Source organism: Podarcis melisellensis (genome assembly GCF_964234715.1).
Source record: "Podarcis melisellensis genome assembly, chromosome: 1".
Classification (NCBI taxonomy): domain Eukaryota; kingdom Metazoa; phylum Chordata; class Lepidosauria; order Squamata; family Lacertidae; genus Podarcis; species Podarcis melisellensis.
In genome coordinates, this window is record NC_138528.1 from 21,066,131 (window position 1) to 21,079,818 (window position 13,688).

General features: G+C 43.9%; 3 long non-coding RNA genes across 3 annotated transcripts in view; 2 read left to right on the forward strand and 1 right to left on the reverse strand.

Annotated features, from left to right (window-relative positions):
• LOC309373070 overlaps window positions 1-12,063 on the reverse strand; it is a 37,998-nt gene extending 25,935 nt beyond the window's left edge. The window contains exon 1 of the long non-coding RNA XR_014169775.1: window positions 12,049-12,063. This is a non-coding gene — a long non-coding RNA (uncharacterized lncRNA). The remainder of the gene's footprint in view (window positions 1-12,048) is intronic.
• The window catches only part of LOC309372919, a 161,818-nt gene that overhangs the window by 57,707 nt on the left and 90,423 nt on the right, over window positions 1-13,688 (forward strand). The window lies entirely within an intron of this gene.
• Window positions 1-13,688, forward strand: part of LOC309372671 — a 66,147-nt gene that overhangs the window by 50,828 nt on the left and 1,631 nt on the right. The gene's annotated exons all lie outside the window — the stretch shown is intronic.

A 13,688-nucleotide genomic window follows, 5' to 3' on the forward strand; every position in this document is an offset into this window, starting at 1 on the left:
ATTCTTCTCTGGTTCACAAAAGCTGTTTTTTGGATAAAGAAACAGCACTGAGAGACAGCTACATTCTTCGCATTCCTGGGACTGATAAGATTTGCTTGCTCAAACCTGGAATGTCCAGTTGCTAAGCAACGAGACGAGTATGCTTTTCAGCTACTTCTGAGCCCGTTAACTTGAAAAGTGGAAAATTACAAGCCAAGTGAGGCTGGGACTGTAAGAGGCAAGAAAAACGTTTGTTTTGTCTGCTATCTCACTGCTCTTGGAGGGACTTCCAAAGCAGCCTGCGTTTAGCTGCCAGGTGCAAAGAGTAAACAGCCAGCTATTGGATTTTAGAGGCTCAAGAGTGATTGCTCAGACTTGGATTCAAAATGGATACCAAGAAGGGGGGAGGCTTACCTTACCCACCTCCACTGACTAATAACAATTATGCCTCATGGTCTGTAAAGATGAAAGCTCTGCTTCAGAATCAGAGGATTTTTGGGGTGATTGATAACCCCATCCCTCCTGCACCAACACCAAGTTGGAATTCACAGAATGTGAGAGCCAGGACGGCCATAATTCTGTGTGTCTCAGATGATCAACTTGTGCATATTCAGGATTTGCAATACGCGCGTGAGATTTGGCAAACGCTGCATAGAATACATCAAAGAGATGCTGGTTCTTCAGCGTTGCTGCATTTTGAAAAGCTGACCAATCTTAGGCTAGCACCTGATGGAGATGTACAAGCGCATCTGACAGAGGTGAAATTCTTACGCCAGCAGATGGCGCAACGCAATTTTCTTCTACAGGAAGAGACATTCTGTTTCCTGATTATAAGCCTTAATCAGACTTATAAAACGGTTGCAAGTCAGCTGGGTTCTCTACCTGCCAGAGATCTTACGGCGGAGAGAATTTGTGCCGTGATTCTCAATGAGACAGACCGCCTTGCTGCAATAGATGTCAAAAACTGGGGGAGAGAAGCTCGGAGTTCTGACACCCCCACTGCTAGTGCAAGTGAAGAACAGGCTGTTGCTTTGAACGTTGTCCGTTGTTTCAATTGTGGACAGACTGGGCATCTTCAGCGGAATTGTAAGAAGCCACGTCAACAGAAAGGAGCTAAGGGGAGCTCTGCAAAGCCTGAGATGTCAGGCAAAAGTCGTACCAAGTCCCAGATGAAACCTGCAAAGGCATTGCTGTCAACAAAAGCCACATTTTCAATGGAGAACGCTTTTGTTTTGGACACTGGAGCAACGCAACACATGACATCACGCAGAGAGCTGTTTTCAACGTTTAAGAAGCAAAGCTTCACTGTGAAACAGGCCAAAGGCCAGGAGCTGGAAGCGACCGGGTTTGGAACTGTGTATCTTGAAAGTCTGAACTTGACTATTAACAATGTGTATTTGGTTCCTGATTTAAAGTTCAATCTGCTGAGTGTTTTGCAGATTACAAAGAAAGGACTGACTTTGTCCTATGATAGAGAAAGCTGCAAAATCTACAAAGATGGAGAGCTGTATCTTTCTGCCAGAGAGAAAGATGGACTGTATTTGTTGACTTTTGATCAAAGTGATTGCATAAAGTGTAATGCATCTGAATCTAACATGATTTATCTTGCAGGTATGACGAAGGATGTCCAGAAGGCGACCAAAGTTAACAGTGCATTTCAGCGAGTGTATGCTGATGTGATTGGTCTTCTAGCACCATCTAGAGGCAATGCAAGATATTATCTTGTGTGTGTGGATTATTTCACTCATTATGTGTGGATATACATATTGCAGAAACCACAAGAAGCCTTAGAAAGGTTTAAAGAGTTTTGTGACAAGGTTAAGACTGTTCATGATGCTAACATTGATTGTCTTTTCACAGATGAAAAGCCAGTTTTTCTTTTACAGGATTTTCAGGATTTCCTGGATAAGAAAGAGATAAGGCACAAGACTGCTGTTTCTGCAGGAGCATGGAACAAAAGTGTCTGTGTGCAAGTGAACAAAGAATTGCAAAATGGAATGAAGGCACAATTGCTGAGTTCACATTTGCCACATGAGTTTTGGGTGGAATCGTTATTGTGTTTTTGTTACTCGTGGTTGAGAAAGGTTTCAAAAGGTTTGGGATATTCTCCTTTTGAAAAGCTATTTCACAGAAAACCTTCTGTAGCCCATTTTAAGGTTTTTGGGTCCCAAGTCAGGACTGAAGCTCCAGGTGGAGTAAAGAATGCCAGAGGCATTTTTGTGGGTTACGAAAAAGGTCTCTACAGAGTAATTTTGTCTGAATCTGGTCAGGTGATTCTCACAAAATTTCTAGAGAGTGCTCATGAACAGGAGAGAGTAATTGTTCACACATTTCCCACTGAGGACAATTCAGATGATGATGATGATTTTACTGATTACAGTGGTACTGAGAGTGACAGTGATAGCTCAAACAGCTCAGTTGACACAGTCATTGAGAGGAAATCTCACACAATGGCTAGACCTTCACAAGTGAAGGATGAACCACTGTTTACTATTGGAACTGGTTCTCCAAAGAGTCCTGAGACTGAACCAGTGAGCAGAGAGGATCAGCACCTCATACGCAGGTCCGAGAGAGTTACAAAGGGTGTACCACCCAAGAGGTATTCAAAAGAGTTTGCTAACTCAGCTGTTGCATGTGTTACTATTGTTGACAACTCAAGACAGGTTGATGCTGTGGAGTTTGGAACTAACAGGGTTAAAACTCGGTGGTGTCCTTTATCTGGGAGGAGCTTGACGCAGGGAAGTGCGTCACAGTGTGTGTCTGCATTCAGATCTGCTTTCGCTTCTGGCTGACACACAGCACCAGCAGCAGAAGCTGCGACAGTGCTTTTGGGAAGCACAGAGATAAATGGCTGAAGTTTCTGATGGTTTTACTGCTTTGTAAATAAAGCTACTAGAGATAAGAACGAACTGTCTCTGGACGTGATTTATCCCTTTTCTCACACGGACGCAGGACTGCTGCTGCTACTCTGCTCTCCTGCCAGGTCAGCTTTCCCAGCAAAAGTCCGCACAGGGAAGAGTGACTGGACGTAGGATTTATATTTACCCGAAGAGGTTATGGGGGTTCCGCATCTCCTGACAAGTGTGAGAAGGGAGGAAGGCTGCCAGCTTTGCGTTGGTGTGATCTCCTGCCAGGAAGGGCAGTGAGGAATGCTGGTGATCGGAGCCAAGAGCCAAGAGAGACGGCTGCTTCGGAGGACCAGCTTGCTGGCAGTGAGTACGTTTGAAGCCCCGGTGGGTGGAAGATGGCTGCTCAGGCACAGCAGGGCCATGGGAGCTTCAATATCCCCGGTGAAAGTTTAAATGGGGCCAACTGGAAGGCCTGGTGAAGAAGAGCAAGGGGGTGGTTTGTGGCCACAGGGCTCTGGAGTCCAGTCCAGAAGGAGCCGGCCCCACCCACGCAAGCTACTGCTCTGCTGAGGGAGAGAGAGCAGAGACAGCTTTGCATGTTGCAAGCATCTATGGACGCTTTGCTGTTGCTTCATCTGGAGGGCGTTAAATTGGCCCAGGCCGCCTGGCAGGCGCTGAGGAGTCTGTGTGAAAGCTCAGCGGGAGCCAGACCAGAGGGGGCTGGAAGCCCAGGAGGGGCTAGAGGATGCCCAGAAAGCCCAGTGGGGGCTGGAACTGTGTTGGGAAGCTGTTGCAATGCTTCAACATGTCTGTGTGATGGACTGTGTGCTGGAGAAAGGCTGAGAGCTGAGAAGAGGAAGGCAGTGGCAAGCTGTTCCTCAGGCAGCAGTGCACCCAGGAGTGGGGGTGCAGGCCAGGCAGGCTGATCCAAGAGCTCTGAGAAAGCAAAAGTCTCCGAAAGTTGTTTGTGCTTTGCTGCGACGTCCAACAGCGCTGGGAAGCATCCGCTTGAAGCCCAGGCTGCCAAGGACACCAGCTGGCGTGGAATGTCAACAAAGCAGGTTCCCAGGGCCTGTTCTCAGCGAAAACGTGGGAAAGCTGCAGGCCAGGAGAAAAACAAAGACGCCTCGTCTTTTCACCTCACAGCTGCGATGGTGTCTCTGAGAAAAGACAAGAGCCTTAGTCGGGGGGAGGCTGTGGCCATGGCAACCGGCCAAGGTGCAAGCAACGCCATGGCAGCTTTGGAAGACAGCCAGAGAGACACTTTATCTTTCGTGATCGACTCAGGCACGTCCCACAATCTCGTGACGTCACGGGAGCTCCTGAGAAACTGCAAGACAGTTAAAACTGGATGTTACGTTAAATTAGCGGACGGGTCTCAAAGACCATTGACTGAATCTGGGTTTTTATATTGTTCTTTTATAGATCATTGGGTGCAAGTTTATGTAGTTCCAGAGCTTGCCCACTCTCTTTTAAGTGTGTCATCGCTCACTGCTGATGGGTTCGAAATTCGGTTCTCTAACAATTTGTGTTCCTTTTACAGGGATGGGAAGAAGATCTACAGTGTTGAGAGAAAAGACAGGCTCTTTCTGGTGGAGATGTCCATTGAAAATGGGACTGGTGGGAAAATGGGGCTGATGGAAAATGGGGCTAGTGGAGAGTCCATTGAAAACGCCCAAGAGCAGTGTGCGAATGTCCCACCACACCATGGTTGTATACATTTATGGCACAGGAAATTTGGACATGCTAGGTGGTCACTTGTGCGAAAAGCCGCAGAAAACACCATTGGGTGTAGGTTCCAGGCATGTGACAAATGCCTAGATTGTCAAGCCTGTAAGCAATCGAAGGTCACAACATGCACATACCCCAGGTCAGAGAGGCGAACCAGCAAACCCTTTGAACTTGTGCATGCAGATTTGTCAGGGCCCATGCCAACACCTTCTTTAGCTGGGTCTAAATGGGTTCTGGTTCTGATTGACGATTTTTCTAAGCATTCTTGGGTTTTCACACTTAAACACAAATCAGGGGCAGCTGCACTGATCAGGGATTGGATCACAGCGGTAGAGCTACGGTTCTCTACCAGGGTGATTTCCTTTCAATCTAATCGGGGGGAAGTTCACAGGTTCTGCGTTGCAATCGTTTTTCAGGCAGAAGGGTATCAGTCATTGACTGACGGCCCCCCACTCTCCGCAACAGAATGGGGTTGCAGAGAGAAAATTTCGCACACTACAGGAACCAGCGAACACTATGTTGGCAGACTCAGGTTTGCCACAGCGCTTTTGGGCTGAGAGTTATAAAACAGCTTGTTTTCTCCAAAATTGAGTGTACAATTCCAGTGTAGGCAACACACCGTATTTTTTGTTGCATCAGAAGAAGCCGAAAGTACACTACTTTCACGTCTTCGGCTGTCAGGCTTGGGTTCTCATTCCAAAGGCCATGCGCAGAAAGGGTGAGCCAAGGTCTAGGAAGATGATCTTTGTAGGCTATGAGCCGGGTTCAAAGGCATGGTGTTTCGCATACCCTACTGGCAACCAGTCTAAGCTGCTTATTAGCGGCAGTGCTGAGTTTTGTGAGCAGAGTGGGTGGAAACGTCTTCACGGGAACCCGGATGTTCTGTTAGACTCGGGTGAGGAAGAGGAGGACGACGAGGCTGAACCTGTTGCTGAGATGCACGGTCCACAGCCACAGAGTCCAGAGCAGGGATCTCCAAGGGGGATGCTCCGTATCTCTCCAAAAGGGAGTCCCAGGACCCCTCCACAGGTTTCTGTCAAGTCTGAGCTAAGGAGTGAACCATCCTCGCCAGCAGAACCAGCTGTACGCCCGAAACGGTGCAGCAGGTCAGAGGGGGATGTTTCAGATACAGAGGATAGTAGGGCTGATTCAAGTGAATCAGGCGCAGTTCCAGAATTCATGCTGAGGAGGTTAACAAGATCAACCAAAGGAAAGCCACCTGAAAGGTATGAAGCCACAAGTGTCTGGGTTGGTGTGGCTAGATGTGAACCTGAATCCTTTGAGGATGTTCAAATGTTGCCTCAGGAAGAAGCCAGCAAATGGCGTGAGGCGATGCAGAAGGAGATGAACTCAATGGAGTCTCTTGGTGTGTTCTCACTCACTCAGCTGCCGGCTAACCAGAGAGCTGTTAGTTGCAGGTGGGTTTACCGTTTGAAACCCACTGACGCGGGAGAACCACAGTATAAAGCGAGATTAGTGGCCCGAGGATTCACACAGAAAAAGGGTGTCCACTTCACGGAGGTGTATACGCCAATGTCACGAGCGGAGACTCTAAGAACGTTTTTGTCGATAGCAGCACAGAGAGGTTGGAAGGTGAACCACTTTGATGTAGATGTCGCCTACCTGAACTCAGATCTCCAGGAGGAGTTGTACATGCTTCCTCCTCCAGGGTTTGGTCAGTGAGCCAGGCGTCGTGTGGCGGTTGCACAAATCCATCTATGGATTACGCCAATCTGCCAGGAATTGGAATATGTGCCTACATGAAGCCTTAGAAGAGCTAGGTTTTAAGAGATCTCTTGCAGACAGTTGTCTTTACATTAGAGATTCAGGCTTGAAACAGCAAGTGGTGCAGGTGTTTGTTGATGATTTATTGATCATGGCACAGACAGGTGAACAGGTGGAGAAGTTTGCTAGGGAGCTTGGAAAGCGGTTCAAGCTGAAGCAGCTTGGAGATGTCAAGTCCTATTTAGGCGTACAGATCAAAAAAGGAAGTGATGGAAGCTTTTTGCTTCGCCAGAAAGGTAAGATTGAACAGTTGCTTGAGAAGTTCAGGATGTCTGATTGTGCAGGTGCCAGATCACCCATGGATACGTGAAGGAGTGTCAGCAAGTAGAACACGTGGTGTTCGAAAATACTGAACTCTTTCAGTCAGCTCTGGGTAGTCTGTTGTATCTGTCACAGTGGAGCAGACCAGACATTGCATTTGCTGTCAATCTGCTCAGTAGAGAGGCTTCAAGTCCTAGTGTGCAGGCCTGGAATGGTATAAAGTGGGTGCTGCGTTACCTGCAAGATACCAAAGACTTTTGTCTTAGGTTGCCAGCCCAAGGAGAAGTCAAGCTGACTGCTTGCTCGGATTGGGCTAACTCTGAGGACCGCAAATCAGTGTCAGGCCTAGTGGTGAAGTTTGGGGACTCAGTAATTGGGTGGAGGTCCCGAAAGCAAACTCTCATAGCGCTTTCATCTACTGAAGCTGAGTTCAGTGCGCTATCAGAGGCTTGCAGAGAGCTGGAGTTCTATGTGTGTTTGGTCAAGGAAATCTGTGGAGAGAATTGTATGCCCGTTGTGGTGCATGAAGACAATCAACCATGCCTTAAATTAGCTGAGACGGGGCAATTCAAGGCGAGGACCAAACATTTGGACATACGTTTCCGGAATGTATGTCAGAGCATTCATGAGGGGCTAGTTGCTCTGAAATACTGTCCCTCAACAAAGAACCTCGCTGATGGTTTCACAAAACCATTGACCTTCCAGAAGCACGAGGAGTTCTGTGAGGGTCTGTGTATGGGGAAAGCAATGTTGGCTGTTGTCCCCAGATGCAGGACAAGAGGGGGTGTGGAGTTTGGAACTAACAGGGTTAAAACTCCGTGGTGTCCTTTATCTGGGAGGAGCTTGACGCAGGGAAGTGCGTCACAGTGTGTGTCTGCATTCAGATCTGCTTTCGCTTCTGGCTGACACACAGCACCAGCAGCAGAAGCTGCGACAGTGCTTTTGGGAAGCACAGAGAGAAATGGCTGAAGTTTCTGATGGTTTTACTGCTTTGTAAATAAAGCTACTAGAGATAAGAACGAACTGTCTCTGGACGTGATTTATCCCTTTTCTCACACGGACACAGGACCGCTGCTGCTACTCTGCTCTCCTGCCAGGTCAGCTTTCCCAGCAAAAGTCCGCACAGGGAAGAGTGACTGGACGTAGGATTTATATTTACCCGAAGAGATGCTGTGTCTGAGTCAGAGACAAAGACACAACAAGGAGTTGCTAAGCGTAACACTACATTCCCTATCCAAGGTACTGCAGATGCACTCATTCCTTAGAAGTCAGACAACCAGAGAGGTACACGGGGAAACCAGTGGCAGGTAGTTCCAAGGGTGGAACTGAAACAACAGGGGAGTGTTATATGTATAACAACTGTTTGTTTTCTTCTCTGGATTGATTCATATGGGGGAGTATGTTACGATATGAAAGCAATGCTGCTGCAAAGTACTAGCTTGAAAAGTAAACATGATGGGAATGTTGGGACTGCCCGTGGGAAACAGAGGGACAGTCAATTCACAGTGCGAAGCACCGGAATTAGCTCAGAGTGAAATATGAGCTCTTCTGTTTATTCCTATCCTGGAAGTACAGGAAGTGTTTGTCACAACACTGCTGGAGTTTGAAGAGAGCAGTCATGTTTTTTGTAACGCTGAAAAGACAGAAATAAAGGAATGTAAATACGTTTCTGTCTATCTCTTTCCCTGCCGGGGGGGGGCAGGAAAGAGGGGGTGTGTTCTTCTCACGTTTGAGAAGAATTGCCGATCGAGACCTAGCCTGCACTTGCTGGGGAAAGCAACCAGGGAATCAAGCCGGGTGCCTGGGATTGTTGCCAGTTCCTGCTGATATGGACTTGAATTTCCGACAGTACACAGACCCCTAAACATTTTGTGAATCTAACGGGCGAAGAAACTAAAAAAATTAAAATATTTAATTTCTTCTCGGCGTGGTGAATCGGCAGTTCTGTTGCTACCCCTGATGGAAGCCTTTGGTCCATTTACTGCATTTATTTTTCCCACTTTGTTTTTTTATAAGATATTTATTAAAGATTTTCTTAGTACAATAGAAAAAACAAACAAAATAACATATAACTTTACAATAACCATATTTTCTTCGCTTCATTGGACTTCCTCACGTCTCTCGTTCCTGCGTTCCAATTTTATCAAACTTTATCCAGCAATTTATCACCTTGTTTCAATTCTTATTTTATAATTTTCAAATATTGTGTCCCTAATTTTAAATAATTTTACCCAAACCTTAAAAGCTTAATTTTGACATAATATTTATCCAGAGTTTAACTTTTCTTATATTTTCACTTATCTTCATATTCCTTTCGACTAATTTAATGGTGCCATATTATTTACAACCTTGCATCTTTCTTAACACTCATACAATTTACAATATTTTTGTAAATAGTCCTTAAATTTCTTCCAGTCCTCCTCCACAGCCTCTTCTCCCAGGTCTCGGATTCTGCCGGTCATTTCTGCTAACTCCATATAGTCTATCAGTTGCATCTGCCATTCTTCCAGTGTGGGTAAATCTTGGGTTTTCCAGTGCTTGGCGACTAGTATCCTTGCTGCTGTTGTTGCGTACATAAAAAATGTTCAGTCTTTCTTTAACACCCTCTGGCCGACGATGCCTAAAAGAAAGGCCTCTGGTTTCTTAGGGAAGGTATACTTAAATACCTTTTTCAACTCATTATATATCATTTCCCAGAAACCCTTGACTCTAGGGCAGGTCCACCAGAGGTGAAAGAACGTTCCTTCAGTTTCTTTACATTTCCAACATTTATTATCAGACAAATGGTATATTTTTGCAAGTTTGACTGGGGTCATGTACCATAATATTTTCTTTCAAGGCATTACATGCCGTGAATTTCAAACCGGTGGTCCATAACCTTTCCCAGTCAGCAAACATAATATTATACCCAATGTCCTGTGCCCATTTTATCATAACCGATTTGACCGTTTCATCTTGTGTATTCCATTTTAACAGCAAATTATACATTTTTGAAAGTATCTTAGGTTCTAGCAATTCCATTTCCAACTTTGATTTTTCCACCTGGAATCCTATCTTTTTATCCAACTTAAAAACCTCTTTGATCTGAGCATAATGTAACCAATCTCGCACTTTGTCTTTTAGTTTCTCCAAACTCTGCAGCCTCCAATTATCTCCATCTTTTTCTAATATTTCCCAATATTTCGGCCATTTGGCTTCCATATTGAGTCTTTTCCGGGCCTTAGCTTCCATTGGTGATAACCACCTTGGGGTCTTGTTTTCCAGCAAGTCTTTATATTTTATCCAGACATTAAACACTGCTTTCCTGACAATATGGTTCTTGAAAGCCTTGTGACTTTTAACCTTGTCATACCACAAATATGCATGCCATCCATAAGCATTGTTAAAACCTTCCAAATCCAAAACATCAGTGTTTTCAAGAAGCAGCTAATCTTTCAGCCAGCAGAAAGCTGCTGATTCATAGTACATAGATACATAGTCTGGCAGGGCAAAGCCCCCTCTTTCTTTAGCATCAGTTAATATCTTAAACTTAATTCTGGGCTTTTTGCCCTGCCAGACAAATTTAGAAATGTCTCTTTGCCACCTCCCAAAACACTCCATTTTATCCACAATCTGTAAAGTCTGGAAGAAATATTAATACAAAAGCAGTGTTAATATTTATAGATGCGGAGAAGGCCTTTGATAATATTTCATGGAAGTTCATGAAGAAAAACTTGGAAGGGATGGGAGTGGGACGGGGATTTGAGAATGGGATAGATGCAATTTATTCAGAACAAAAGGCTAAATTGATAGTGAACAATGTGGTGACGGAAGAGTTTAAAATTGAAAAAGGAACACGACAAGGTTGCCCTATTTCTCCTTTGTTATTCATTTCATTTTTTAATTTTTTTTTCTCATTCTTTTTTATTAGTTATTTCCAAAAAGAACACAAGGTAACACACAAATACAAAAAAAAAATACACAGAAGAAAAAAATTAAAAATAATAAACAGCAATTATCATTTCCATATCATCCATATAACATAGTCGTCTCTTACGGGACTTCCTTCAGCCTGTCCATAAATCATTCGAAGCAATAAATAAAATTACACGTTTCATTATTCATTTCAGTCCTGGAAGTGCTCTTGAACATGATTAGAGGGGACCGGTTGGTGGAAGGAATTCAGGTCGGAGCGAAACAGTATAAACTTAAAGCTTTTGCAGATGACCTGGTTTTGACCTTACAGGAGCCAGAATCTAGTACGAAAAGGGTATTACAATTGATTCAGGAGTTTGGTCGGGTGGCGGGATTTAAACTTAACAAGCAGAAAACTAAGGTATTGGAAAAAAATTTGACACCTTCAGAATCAGAAAGGTTTCAGAAAGAGACAGAGTTAAACGTGGTTAAAAAAGTAAGATACCTAGGGGTAAACATAACAGCTAAGAATTTGAGTCTATTTAAGGATAACTATGAAAAGTGTTGGTTAGAAATTAAAAGGGATTTAGAAGGTTGGTCAAGATTGAAACTTTCCTTGTCGGGACGAATTGCTGCTATAAAGATGAAAGTATTGCCAAAAATGCTGTTTTTGTTCCAGACTTTATTTTTCCCACTTTGAACCATAAAATGGTGATTTTCTTGAGTCAAAATGAGAGTACACCTACACTATACTGAACAGAAATTGCGTGGCATCGGTGAGAGGCCCTGTTAGGTAAAGTGGTACCTCAGGTTAAGAACAGTTTCAGGTTAAGAACGGACCTCCAGAACGAATTCAGTTCTTAACCTGAGGTACAACTGCATATTGAATTCTTCCCTGCTTTGCACCATAAGGTCCCATGGCAGGTTACAGCAATCTAAAATATCAATATTAAGCAGTATAGTGTAGGTGTACTCTCATTTATACTCAAGAAAATCACCATTTTATAGTTCAAATTGGGAAATATAAATGCAGTAAATGGACTAAAGGCTGCCATCAGAGGTAGCAACAGAACTGCCGATTCACCACGCTGAGAAGAAATTAAATATTTTAATTTTTTTAGTTTCTTCTCCCGCTATATTCACAAAATGTTTAGGGCTATGCGTACCCCTGCATTCCTCCAGAAAAAGCACTGTACAGTGGTACCTTGGGTTACAGACGCTTCAGGTTATAGACTCCGCTAACCCAGAAATATTACCTCGGGTTAAGAAATTTGCTTCAGGAGGAGAACAGAAATCGTGCTCCGACGACCCGGCAACAGCAGGAGGCCCCATTAGCTAAAGTGATTCTTCAGGTTAGGAACAGTTTCAGGTTAAGAACGGACCGCCGGAACTAATTAAGTACTTAACATGAGGTACCACTGTAAATTATTAATAATATTAATACTATGTTGTTGTTGTTGCCACCCATTCTGCATCTGAGGAAGTATGCCCTAGCAAATCTTACTCGCTTTACAAATAAATACAGTTAAGTCTTTAAATTGCCACAGACCTTCTCCTATTTTTATATACAACTTAGATAAAAAGAAGCAATGGCAAACTACTTAAAAGTGTGGGAATGGGAGAGGGTTTTCGTCAGCTAATATAAGCTTGCTCATTGGGGCAGTTTGAGACAAAATACTACACTTTAATCTTGTGTGGACGTGGTCTATAAATGTCTGTAAATTCTGGATTGCTTGCATTGTTACATCATAAGCAGCAGGTCATCCTTAGATTAGATGTGTCAGGGGAATCAATAGTGAAAGTACAGGTTTGCCACTGATCATACAAACAAATACAAATGCTGTGCGTTGGGGAGAGGAAGAGAATTAAGGGCAATTGGGGCTAGGGAGGAATACAGAGGTTTGGGGGGCATGTGAGGAAGGGGGAGGATGCATAGGGGAGGTGGGGAGACAGGGGGCTGTTGGATTTTGATGTAAAATTCCAAAAATAAATATCAAAAAGTTGTTTGCATTGCTAATTAAAAGTAAAAGGTTGTGTTTCTGCTGTCTGGATGTCATTTGCTAAAACCAAATGTGTTTTAAAAATTGAACCTATTCAGCAGAAATACACACCACTGTGTTCAATGGTGCTTACTCCCAACCATGCACAGAACTGCAGTCATGTGCCATAAATTTAATTGTGAGATTTTATTAGTAATTTGTTTTAAATGTCTGTGTTTTAAAGGTGGAGGGATTTTTTAAAGCAATGTGTTAGAAAAGCAAGATATTTAAATCCCGGTGGCCTGACTCTGGATTTCATTATGGAGCTGTCATTGATGCACTACACAGTTAGGAATAGCCCTCAAATGTTGCTGGGAACTGCAAATGAGGAGGAGAGCACTGTAGTGCTCAGTTGCTCCTTGAGGGCTTCTCATAGGCATCTGGTTGGCCACAGTGAGAACAGGATGCTGGACTAGATAGGCCTTTGACCTGCTCCAGCAGAGTTCTCTTATGTTCTCTCTCCCAGGGCCAGGTAAGACTGCCAGAATCTTCTGAGAGCAGCCATTCAAACCACCCTAAAAAGCAACCTACTGCGCATGCTCCTGCAGCTATCTCTTGGAAGAGAAGGGGGAACAATAATTGCCACACCTTACTCTAGTAAGTGAAGGTGTGTTGGATTGCTACTAATACAATGAATGGCAGTAGCTTGGGTTACATTAGAAACAAAGGCTAAGCTCCAAAGTGCAAAAGCAATGCCTGGTAGAAACTAGAAGGAGCTTAGGATTTCAGGGGGTGAAGATATCCGTGGCCTGAAAAGCAACTCTTTCCTCCTGAAGCCTTGCAGAGTCAGAATAAATTATGCAAAGCAAATGTAGTTTACTGCATTAGGAATCCTTTTTATTTTACTGAATACACCTGCAGTAATGTTTGGTTGTAAAGCAGTTTATAAATCTGCAAATAAAATTGCTATACTTGCATAATCTTTACAACTGACAGCATTCACTTTGTCATAGTATTATTTATTTAACTCTGGGAAAGTGAAGTACATCTATAAAGCCATTCCATTTCACAAACAGGTAAAAAAATACATACATCTGGATGTGCTCTTATTCTCCAGAAGAAGTGGAGCAGTGGTTTTCTATGCAAGTGAAATCAGCACACTTCTCCAAACTTTGTTTTGGAGAAGACCTTCAGGAGTTTCAATGGGGAC